Source organism: Salvelinus sp. IW2-2015, unplaced genomic scaffold, assembly GCF_002910315.2.
Source record: "Salvelinus sp. IW2-2015 unplaced genomic scaffold, ASM291031v2 Un_scaffold4283, whole genome shotgun sequence".
NCBI classification, from domain to species: domain Eukaryota; kingdom Metazoa; phylum Chordata; class Actinopteri; order Salmoniformes; family Salmonidae; genus Salvelinus; species Salvelinus sp. IW2-2015.
The window spans coordinates 11,283-23,528 of NW_019945554.1; the positions used below are offsets into that span (position 1 = coordinate 11,283).

The 12,246-nt window shown below is 43.1% G+C and overlaps 1 long non-coding RNA gene across 1 annotated transcript; it reads right to left on the minus strand.

Annotated features, from left to right (window-relative positions):
* Positions 1-4,353: 4,353 nt before the first annotated feature.
* On the minus strand, positions 4,354-10,510 carry LOC112077107 (uncharacterized). Its single transcript, XR_011478036.1, has 3 exons — positions 10,169-10,510; positions 9,964-9,994; positions 4,354-4,429 (listed from the first exon to the last, which is right to left on the minus strand). It is a non-coding gene; the product is annotated as an uncharacterized lncRNA (long non-coding RNA).
* Positions 10,511-12,246: the final 1,736 nt, after the last annotated feature.

The window sequence follows — 12,246 nt, forward strand, 5'->3', positions numbered from 1 at the left end:
GACTGCCCCTAGTCCTAGCTAACTCTGCTCCTGTTAAATCACTGGAGCCAGACTCACCGAAGTCATCAGTGTTCCCACGGCCAGTACTGTTTGCCAGTCGTCAAAATTCCTTCCAGCTTCAACCTCTAGGTTACATCAAGACACGAATGCGGGGTTCCGAGCGTACAATAGCCAAACTCTAAGCTGACCTCTTGGTTACACCACAATTTTATACCATCAGCTTTTATCCAAGACATGAACAAAGCGCATGGCCGCGCACTTGATTCTGAAGGCCTGAGACAATTTAGACCCTGGCAACACATGATGGCTGGAAGTATATTGATAAAAGATCTAAGCGATAAAACCAGCCCCTCCCATAACTCTTCAATCCATGGGCTGTGAAGCGGCAACCAAGAGGAAACGCTATTGAAGATGATAAGGATATAACTCACTTACTGCTACGAGGAGAAATTAATACATAATTTGGTGGGCAAAATATATTTAAAAATGTCCCTCTAGAATTAATAATTCTATGATCGCTTAAGGCCCCACCAGAGAAAGCCCGTGGCAGACCACAATGAGACGGGTTGGCCCACACTGCCTGTTCTGATTACTCCAGATCCCAAATGAGAGTCATAATAATGACATTAAAACAAATACATTAGTTATCATTTCATTGATATCTCTCATTACCATTTATTTAATAAATACCACTATCATATTGAAGACTGTTCATCACATTCATTACTAATGTACCACTAGGGAAAGGATGTAAGCACAGCGTTACCAAATGTGAAGCCCCGTTCTGGCTAGATGACTAATGCTCATATATAACAAACATTCCCAAGGCTGAAATTCAAGCGGATTCGTATTTGAATCTTCTCTCTAGGGTTGAGCCGAGACAGAGTGGTCCCTCTTGTTGAAGATTGACACCCTCTAAGAGGCACATATGAGATGTGGAATCTATAATGACCAATTCTGGATAATCTTTGAAGACAGCTTTGACTATCTCCCTCTAGCCAAACCCTACCTTTGTGAAAACATTTGCCAGACAGAGAGAGATGATTGATAAATGTAAAAACTGATTAATGGTAGCCTTGAAGTGCGCAACGTCTACACACGCTTTCACTAAATAGCCCATGAGCATTTGAGTTAGTAGTATCAGATTCAACACTAACTGTGCTTTCTTGCTTTGTTATGGTTTTCAGTAAACAAAACAGACACGAGTCTCCATTACATATGAGATTACCTCACATCCTACTGACATAGTTATCCCATTATCACGAAGGATGCAGAGCGGTAACCCTCGAGGTTAATGCAACTAAGATACACCATGCGAGTGTAAAACAGAATGGCATTAGTGTATTATGTTCAGTTAGAGTCTGTCTCATTACATAATTAGATGACGGAATACCAATACATCCCAGTATTGATATGATGTTCAGTCCACATTCATTACAATGTGAACAGTCCTAGGGATGAAGGAGTGTACGGAGTGCGCACTACTCTAGGTAGACCAGACAGAGGTGGGTGCCCTCTAGGTTACCAGACAAGGTGGCGGGTCCCTCTGTGAGTGTTAAGCCAAGTCTGAGAAGATTGCTGTGACGGAGGGGGGGGGTAACGCCCTAAGAGTCTGAAACCGTCTCAGTTTCTCTCCTGTTCTCCTCAATAGTGCGCGGCTCGAGCGCGTGGTAGCAGAGCATGAGTATCCAGACACTAAGCATCCAGGCGCTCACAAGTGGGTTGAGTGATGGAGACGCAAATGAGGAGATCAGGAATTGTTGTAACATAGATAAATAAAATTTTATTTTGCATAATATGCTTGTGAGAAAACTTCATTAGAATGTATCCTTTGGGACTATATGTTCAGTTCACTTCTTCCGCCATCTAGCTCAGTCAACCTGGGGCCCAAGAGTAGTAGTCAGGCCTTGTCTTTTCACATTCCCTGTGCTATTCAGAATATGCAGAAAGGAAAGGAACATGAATGAACTTTCTCAATTGAATGTGTCTTAAACCTATTCTAAACTATATGTGAAGGGATGCGATTAATGCGAACCAATTAATTGTCTTCCACCAATGTCTGTCCTTATCCTGGACAGTTATACCAGGATGGGGTCAAGAGGGGTTACTTGAATGATATTCTAAGTTGAACAATGATTATTGCCTGATGAGGGTGCTACATGCTTTTCTAATAGCTATGATTACCAAGTACCGACAGAAGGAACAAATTAGAACCTGTTTAGAGGACCAAGATCTGAGCGGATAATTTTTGGTCCTCTAGTATAGCGAAATGCAAATTCATGGCGCTAAAGATACTTCTATTGACTATCAATAACAAAGTCCCCTTTGTGAAAGATCCTAAGATCGTGGTTCGTCATGAAAGTTAAGAGGTTACCTTGCTATAAAGATCTGTCAACGTTCCTGACCTGTTTTTCCTTTTTCTTGTATTTATTTAGTTTGGTCAGGGAGTGAGTTGGGTGGGTTGTCGATGTGTGATTTTTTATGTTGGGATTTTGTGTGTTCGGCCTGGTATGATTCTCAATCAGAGGCAGCAGTCAATCGTTGTCCCTGATTGAGAATCATACTTAGGCAGCCGGGCTTTCACGTGTGTTTTGTGGGTGTTTGTTTTCCGTGTCAGTAGTTGTGCCACACGGGACTGTTTGTCGGTTAGATTCTCTTTTGTTATTTTGTTTCGTGTAGTGTTCAGTTTATTGATAATAAAACATGAACACTTTCCACTCTGCGTCTTGGTCCAATCCCTACACCTCCTCTTCAGACGAAGAGGAGGAAATCAGCCGTAACAAGATCTTTGTATTTTTCTGTAGTGACTCTCAAAATTCATTATAGATAGTGAATTGTTGAAAGTCAAAGGGCTATTGTAAAGCTCATATTATTAAAGAGGAAGTTTAAGTATAACTCTGACTGGTGTGTGGTTTGTAACTCTCCTCATTTGGTAATACAGGAAAATGCCACCACGTGTTCATACCTCAGTTCTGAATCGTCTTTACTCCGTTTGTTTTGTTGTATTTAAAAGTGTGGTTTGTAGCCTAGTCGCAAGTTTAACCAGGATCGGATCCACTCATTGCTTCCTTTAGACTAAACATCTCAGTTGTTCTCCCTGGAGATCTGTTGGCGGTTTGGATTGTCTGACTGACCGATTGACTACAACTATTTTGCATACGGTATTTCATTAGTTTCAGAGTGATGTAGACCGTGATGATTTAAGACTTATTGAGATGTGATATTCTTTATGGTTTTGTAGTAAAAGAGTTGATATTTTGATTGTATGTTTTGAGTCTGGGTGTACTCTACACTTTATAAATGGACAAACATTGCGTGACTACGGTCACTTGTTCACTGAACTCATTTACTGGGCTGGAATCTTTGAGGCCTGAAGTACGGGACTTTTCTGGAGGAACCAGAGCTCATTATTTGTTATATTATTATGTGTTTGATCATTTATGTTGCTAATAAAACCCACGCAAAGAATACTGTTGTTTGAACTTATTTCCAATGTTTTAAGGGTTTTTAAGGGTATGTCCATCCTGACTTTGACTTAAGTCCTTTGTATTGGTGTAGACTTGACGGGCCAGACAGGACTCATTCCCTCCCAAACCAAAAGGAGAAATCTATATTTTCTCTGGTAGGCACAACCTACCTGTCAAACAAAACAGACATATGTAATTACTCAACAAATGCTGATCATCCATTATCCAAGATGGAGAGTCATGAATAATGATCATGTAAAACAGAATGCATTAGTTATTATCATTACCTTCAAATCACCATCTGTCACATTATCCTCTCAAATCCCATAGTGATGTGATACACATCAGAGGGGTATGAGTGTTCATCACATTCATTACTAATGACAATCAAGGGACGTGACAGTAATGTTGGAATGGTTCTAATGCTTTAGGACCAGCTCAAAGCTCACAGTGATGGTAATATGCATTGTAACTAGTTGATATTCAGAATGAATCTAGTCTATTCATCTGTAACTCCTACTATGAACTCCTACCTACATGAGACAAGACAAGTTTCTGTACAGGAAAGAGACTGGTTTGTTATTGTTGTTGTTTAGGTGTTTAGAAACATTACTGGAGTTCTAGAACACTTACTCCTCTGACCCATAAAAAAGGCTCCAGCCTCCGTCTTCTGTTCTCCATGGATGACCTGACATACGTAGTCTCCTGTATCTGACTCCCTGAAGTCTCTCAGCCTCAGAGACACGTTGCCTCTCTCCAGCTCCTGGGTGATCAGATTCACTCTCCCTCATAGCCACTCCTCTCTGTCACCTGGCCATTCTTATTACAGGTAAATACACTCTGTCTCTTTAAACCACCTGATCTCGTGGCAACAGCACTCGGTGTTAGGGGAGAGGTGACAGGGGAGGTGACTCTCTTCACCAACATCAGCCTTCACATAGTCTTCTGAGGTGAGATTTAAACTGATCTGTCAGAAAGAGAGAACATTTCATGTTTAATTTTTTATTATTTTATTTACCTTTATTTAACCAGTAGGCTAGTTGAGAACAAGTTCTCATTTGCAACTGCGACCTGCCAAGAATAAAGCATAGCAGTGTGAACAGACAACAACACAGAGTTACACATGGAGTAAACAATAAACAAGTCAATAAACATGTAGAAAAAAAGAGAAGTCTATATAAATGTGTGCAAAAGGCATGAGGTAGGCATAAATCGAATAATTACAATTTAGCAGATTAACACTGGAGTATAAATCATCAGATGATCATGTGCAAAAGAGATACTGGTGTGCAAAGAGCAGAAAAGTAAATAAATAAAAGCAGTATGGGGTGAAGGTAGTAAATTGGTGGTAGTTTAACAGATACTAATGTACGCTGCAGCGATCGTTAGCTGCTCGGAAGCAATTTTTAAAGTTGTGAGGGAGATAAAAGTCTCCCACTTCAAGAGATTTTTGCAATTCGTTCCAGTCGCAGGCAGCAGAGAACTGAAGAAAGGCGTCCAAATGAGGTTTTGGCTTTTAGGGTGATCAGTGAGATACACCTGCTGGAGCGGCGTTGCTACGGACGGGTTAGCCATCGTGACCAGTGAACTGAGATAAGGCGGCACTTACTAGCATAGCCTTGTAATGACCTGGAGCCAGTGGTCTGACGACGAACATGTAGCGAGGGCCAGCCGACTAGGGCATACAGGTCGCAGTAGTGGTCGTATAAGTGCTTTAGAAAACAAAAACGGATGGCACTGTGATAAACTGCATCCAGTTTGCTGAGTTGAGTATTGGAAGCTATTTTGTAGATGACATCGCCGAAGTCGAGGATCGGGTAGGATAGTCAGTTTTACTAGGTAAGTTTCGCTGGTAGGAAGGAGCTTTGTTGCGGAATAGAAAAGCCGACTCTAGATTTGATTTGATTGGAGATGTTGATATGAGTCTGGAAGGAGAGTTTGCAGTCAGCCAGACACCTAGGTACTTATAGATGTCCACATATTCTAGGTCGGAACCGTCCAGGGTGGTGATGCTGGTCGGGCGTGCGGGTGCAGCAGCGAACGGTTGAAAAGCATGCATTTGGTTTACTAGCGTTTAAGAGCAGTTGGAGGCCACGGAAGAGTGTTGTATGGCATTGAAGCTCGTTTGGAGGTTAGATAGCACAGTGTCCAAAGGAAAGGGCCGGAAGTATACAGAATGGTGTCGTCTGCTAGAGGGATCAGGAATCGGCCCGCAGCAAGAGCAACATCATTGATGTATACAGAGAAAAGAGTCGGCCGAGAATTGAACCCTGTGTACCCCATAGAGACTGCACAGAGGCACCGGACAACTGCCCCTCGATTTGACACACTGAACTCTGGTCTGCAAAGTAGTTGGTGAACCAGGCAAGGCAGTCAATAGAAACCGAGGCTACTGAGTCTGCCGTATAAGAAATGGTTGATGACAGAGTCGAAAGCCTTGGCCAGGTCGATGAAGACGGCGCCACAGTAATGTCTTTATCGATGGCGGATATATCGTTTAGTACCTTGAGCGTGGCTGAGGGACCCGTGAACCGGCCGGAACCGGATTGCACAGCGGAGAGGTACAGGGGGATTCGAAGATGTCCGTGATCTGTTTTGACTTGGCTTTCGAAGACCTTAGATAGGCAGGGCAGGATGGATATAGGTCCTGTAAACAGTTTGGACCAGGGTGTCCCCTTGAAGAGGGGGATGACCGCGGCAGCTTTCCATCCTTGGAATCTCAGATGATACGAAGGAGAGGTTGAATAGGCTGTAATAGGGGGTTGCGACAATGGCCGGCGGACAGTTTCAGAAATAGGGATCAGATTGTCAAGCCCAGCTGATTGTATGGCCAGTTTTCCAGCTCTTTCAGAACATTCTGCTATCTGATATGGTAAAGGAGAAGCTGGGGGAGGCTTGGGCGAGTAGCAGCGGGGGGGGCGGGGCTGTTGGCCAAGGTTGGAGTCGCCAGGAGAAGGCATGCCAGCCATTGAGAAATGTTGTTGAAGTTTTTCGATTATCACGGACTTATCAGTGGTGACCGTGTTACCTAGCCTCAGTGCCATGTGGCAGCTGGGAGGAGGTGCTCTGTTTTCCATGGACTTTACAGTATCCCAGAACTTTTGGAGTTAGAGCACAGGATGCAAATTTCTGCTTGAAAAAGCTGGCCTTTGCTTTCCTGACTGACTGCGTGTATTGGTTCCTGACTTCCTGAACATTTGCATATCGCGGGGGCTCTTCGATGCTATTGCAGTTCGCCCAACAGGATGTTTTTGTGCTGGTCGAGGCAGTCAGGTCTGGAGTGAACCAAGGGCTATATCTGTTCTTGGTTCTGCATTTTTGAACGGAGCATGCTTGTCTAATATGGTGAGGAAGTAACTTTTAAAGAATGACCAGGCATCCTCAACTGACGGGATGAGGTCAATATCCTTCCAGGGTACCCGGGCCAGGTCGATTAGAAAGGCCTGCTCGCAGAAGTGTTTTAGGGAGCGTTTGACAGTGATGAGGGTGGTCGTTTGACCGCGGACCCGTGGCGGATTACAGGCAATGAGGCAGTGATCGCTGAGATCTTGATTGAAGACAGCAGAGGTGTATTTGGAGGACAAGTTGTCAGGATAATGTCTATTAGGGTGCCCCATGTTTACGGATTTAGGTTGTACCTGGTGGGTTCCTTGATGATTTGTGTGAGATTGAGGGCATCAAGCTTAGATTGTAGGACTGCCGGGTGTTAAGCATATCCCAGTTTAGGTCACCTAACAGAACAAACTCTAAGCTAGATGGGGAGCGATCAATTCACAGATGGTGTCCAGGGCACAGCTGGGAGCTGAGGGGGGTCGGTAGCAGGCGGCAACAGTGAGAAGACTTATTTCTGGAGAGATTAATTTTTAAAATTAGAAGTTCGAACTGTTTGGGCATAGACCTGGAAAGTATGACAGAACTTTGCAGGCTATCTCTGCAGTAGATTGCAACTCCTCCCCCTTTGGCAGTTCTATCTTGACGGAAAGTGTTATAGTTGGGTATGGAAATCCCAGAATTTTGGTGGCCTTCCTAAGCCAGGATTTGGACACGGTCAAGGACATCAGGGTTGCAGAGTGTGCTAAAGCGGTGAGTAAGGCAAACTTAGGGGAGGCTTCTGATGTTGACATGCATGAGGCCAAGGCTTTTCGATCACAGAAGTCAACAAATGAGGGTGACTGGGGACATGCAGGGCCTGGGTTTACCTCCACATCACCCGAGGAACAGAGGAGTAGTAGGATGGGTGTGGCTAAAGGCTATCAAAACTGGTCGCCTAGAGCGTTGGGGACAAGGAATAAAAGAGCAGATTTATGGGCGTGGTAGAATAGATTCTGGCATAATGTGCAGACCGGGGATGGTGGGGCACGGGTACAGCGGAGGCAAGCCCAGCACTGGGTGATGATAAGAGAGGTTGTATCTCTGGACATGCTGGTCTCAATGGGTGAGGTCACCGCATGTGTGGGGGGTGGGACAAAGGAGGTATCAGAGGTACGGAGAGTGGAACTACGGGGTCCATTGCAAACAAAAACAATGATAACTAGCCTGAACAACAGTATGCAAGGCATATTATATTTGAGAGAGACATACAATATAGGCATAAAGTGATTGCAGGTCTGATTGGGAGAGCTAGCTAAAACAACAGGTGAGATAACAGCAGCTAGTCAGCAAACACAGCAACAGCAGGTAAAAATGGCGACGACTAGGCAGAGAGGGTCGGATTCTACACACAGATCCTGAGTTAAACACAGAGCCGACAGATAAAACACAAATAAACAGAATGAGTACCGTGAATTAATGGACAGTCAAGCAGGCATCAGCTATGTAGCCAAGTGATCATAGTGTCCAGGGGCAGCCGTAGATGGAGCAGGGAGGCCTCCACTAAGCTAGCACGCGGCGTTTAAAAGTTAGTAGCCCGGGGGGTGGTCTGCTCAGACGGAGGGGGTCTGCTCAGACGGAGGCCGGTTGAGGGCACAGCGGATGGGGTATTCGTCTGCAGACCAGACGTGGTCGTGTCGACAGAGAATCCAAGCCGATGGCAATGGCGAAAGAGAGGTTGAATTGTAGAATTGTGTTTGCTAACTGGTGCTAGCTTCGTGCAGTGGCGCTAGCTGCGCTAGCTGCAAGCTAGCTGTGAGGATCAGAAGTAGTGGCTCAGGGATTACGGCAGGAATCCGGCGTTGTTGTCGAGAGACAGTCCGATGCTGGTAAATGTGTGAGTAATATCCAGGCTAATAACAGGGCTGGTGTCTGTGCAGAAGGTAAAAGCTGCTAGCAGCGGCAAAAAATGGCTAAATTAGCTTGTAGCTGATTAGCTGGTTAGCTACTGGGGGTTCTTGAAAGTGTTCCAAAGTTAAAAATAAATAGCGATTCCGTATCACATTGGGTGAGGTAGGTTACGGAAGGTATGATCGAATTAAAAATCGAAAAGAGATAGAAAAAAAATGTTAAAATATATACAAGAAATACGAAAAAATACAAACGTACACGAAGACTAAAGAAACACGTCTACACTGCTACGCCATCTTGGATTATGGCATATAATGACATCATCTGTGTCAGGAACACAAATCCTCTCAGTACATTTATAAACACAGCTGAATTAAAAACTACAATAGATATACAACTACCAGGACCATGTCAATTCTAAATACACCCCCACAATCCCAGACAGACAGATTCATTTGAAGGAAAGTATATATGTCATAGAAGAATGTGATGCTACAATCTAGAATGAGATTATTTCCATTTGTTCCCACATCTTTCCCAGACATGCCACTATGCTAATCTTATGCCACTAGTAAGCTTAACATCAGTTTTGCAGTTCTTTGCCAATACACCTCATCCTGTTACTTTCCTATCCAGTCCTGTTATCCCACTTTCCTTAGGCCTGTATTCCCCAAGTCACCAACAGTACCTATATCCCAGCTATTCACTGCACCACCCCAACCCTGTTATCAGCATGTTTTAGTCCTGTGACCTCTGACCTGTATACACTAATCATTTCATAGATAAACTAATATTACAGTGATACAACACATGTGACCCAGCCCCAATCTCTTGTTTCAACCACAAACGTTGTTGCCAGAAAGGATTTGAATGGGCAATAGACGTCCATCCAGCCCCATTACCTGTATGAACCTTGTGTATCCCTACACCCCATTATAAACCAGGGAAATCCATGGGCATACTCATGTAAAACAGGTCTACCCCAGTGTCCAAGTCTCAACATTCATACTAACCAGGTCTACCATTGTGCAAGAGACACTAAACAAACCTAAAAACATTAAATATCACTTCAATTATTATACTAATTCACTTTATGGATCTATACATGGCCAATTCCCCCTGAAATAACAAAATATGTTTTACAGTAAAAATCTCTGATGTAAACATCAGTAAAGGTTCATGGATAATGTTAAAGTCATCTGTAACAATAGTTGGTTTAGTTCTGTTCGCCCAGATACATGAAAAAAAAGTTCATCATTAATTATAGAATGGTGACTTACTATGAACTCTGGACTCTGCCATTTTAACTGCAATAAAAAGAGAAAACATTCATATTTACATCATTACCATTCATCAAATTCTCTCTGTTGCTCAATCACACAGATACAAACATCACTTCCTCTTTCTCCAGTCCTCATTGTTTTAAAACAGGACTGTTGTGTCTAGTTTGGAAAGTMAAATATACTGACATCTCCTCTTACCTTTACTGGTCTTCACGTCCTCCACTTCACATTCAAAATAGTTGATTTAAATCCATAACCATTCTAATAGTCACTATATGTGCATATCTACACGTTTTTACAGAACCATCTACACCTCAGGCCTATACTGAGACACAACTTTCACCTTCACCTTTGCACAGGCACATGGAGTAAACTCCTCCCCCTAGCCTCTCTGGTTATTAGAAAACCCAGTCACAAAGTCCAAATTGTCTATAGGCCTATCGTAACATGTCATTAAAACAGAAATGTACATTTCTGATCTTAGTTTAATGTTAGGCATAAGGTTAGCAGTGTGGTTTAGGGTTAAAATCTGATTTTAAGAATGTAGCTCAGTTGGTAGAGCACAGCGCTTGCAATGCCAGAGTTGTGGTTTCGATTACAAAAAAAGTATGAAAATGAATGACTCACTACAGAGCGTCTGGTAAAATGTAATAATGGTCAGGGCTTGTGACTTTGTTAACTAGTGAGCAACATTAGAGGGTTTATGCTATCGTACAGCATGGTGCTGTCTTCTATCATCATCTTTTAGTTAATCATCTCTAAAGTTCTGAAAACTGTTTAAATTCAAATCAGAAGACCGATCCAGCCAGCAGATGGTAGTGATGTTCTTTAATTATAGTCATATTATCCTGAGCTGTAAAGATTTAACAGTGCCTATCAATATTAGCTTCTCTTATCTCTTTGGACACATTCACATGAGTAAATGAGCGAAATTGCTTCCATGACAAATAGTCTCAATGCTTTTCCATCCCCTTTTCCATCCTAAATGTAGCTGACTGGTGGTCATTTACTGTCTGAGAAGAGAGTATCATTGCCACCTGCTGGTCAATGGTGGGATCTGTGGTGAATTTACAAATCAGAAAGTCAGACATACCATATATGGGACTAGGAGTAAAAGCTGAGTTTGGGTTAGGGTGTGCAGGGGACAGGGCTGGGGGTAAAGACTGAGTTTGGGTTAGGGTGTACAGGGGACAGGGCTGGGGGTAAAGGCTGAGTTTGGGTTAGGGTGTGCAGGGGACAGGGCTGGGAGTAAAGGCTGAGTTTGGGTTAGGGTGTGTAGGGGACAGGGCTGGGTGTAAAGGCTGAGTTTGGGTTAAAACCATTACAATCTGGGCACTTACAGACAGTATCCATGTCAGCACCTTAAAACCTCTTGGAAATAGGGGGCGCCATTTCGACTTTGGGAAAAAAACGTGCCCAAATTAAACGGCCTCGTACTCTGTTCTAGATCATACGATATGCATATTATTATTACTATTGGATAGAAAACACTCTGAAGTTTCTAAAACGTTTTGAATTATATCTGTGAGTTAAACAGAACTCATTTGGCAGCAAACTTCCAAACAGGAAGTGAAAATTCTGAAAATGGGTCTCTGTGTAAGGCCTTGCCTATTCAATTGCCTTTTATTTATGGATCTGTATGCACTTCATACGCCTTCCACTAGATGTCAACAGGCAGTAGAATGTTGAATGGGGTGTCTAGCTTGATGCGAGACCGAATGAGAGCTTTTGGAGTGACAGGTCCGCCATATTGGCAGTATTTCGCTGCGCACCAGGGAGCACCATACTATTTTCTGCATTGCGTTAGGTAGACACGACGAAATGCTCCGTCTTGGACGTTATTGGATACATATGACAAAAACATCACAAAGATGGATTTTCAACTGAGTTTGACCAGTTTATTCGACGTTTATTATGACTTTTGGAATTTTTCGTTCCATGCGCCAAGCCTTCATGGACATGTGCGCTCCACCATGCTAGCCAAAGTTGCTAATTCGACACAAGAAATTGACATTCTAAAACAAAACAACGATTTATTGTGGAACTAGGACTCCTTGCACTGCATTCTGATGGAAGATCATCAAAGGTAAGAGAATATTTATGATGTTATTTCGTATTTTTGTGGAATATGTTGGCTCCAACATGGCGGAGAATGGCTGGGCGCTGTCTCAGATTATTGCATGCTGTGCTTTGTACTAAAGTTATTTTTTAAAATCTAACACAGCGGTTGCATTAAGAACAAGTGTATCTTTCATTTGCTGTACAGCATGTATTTT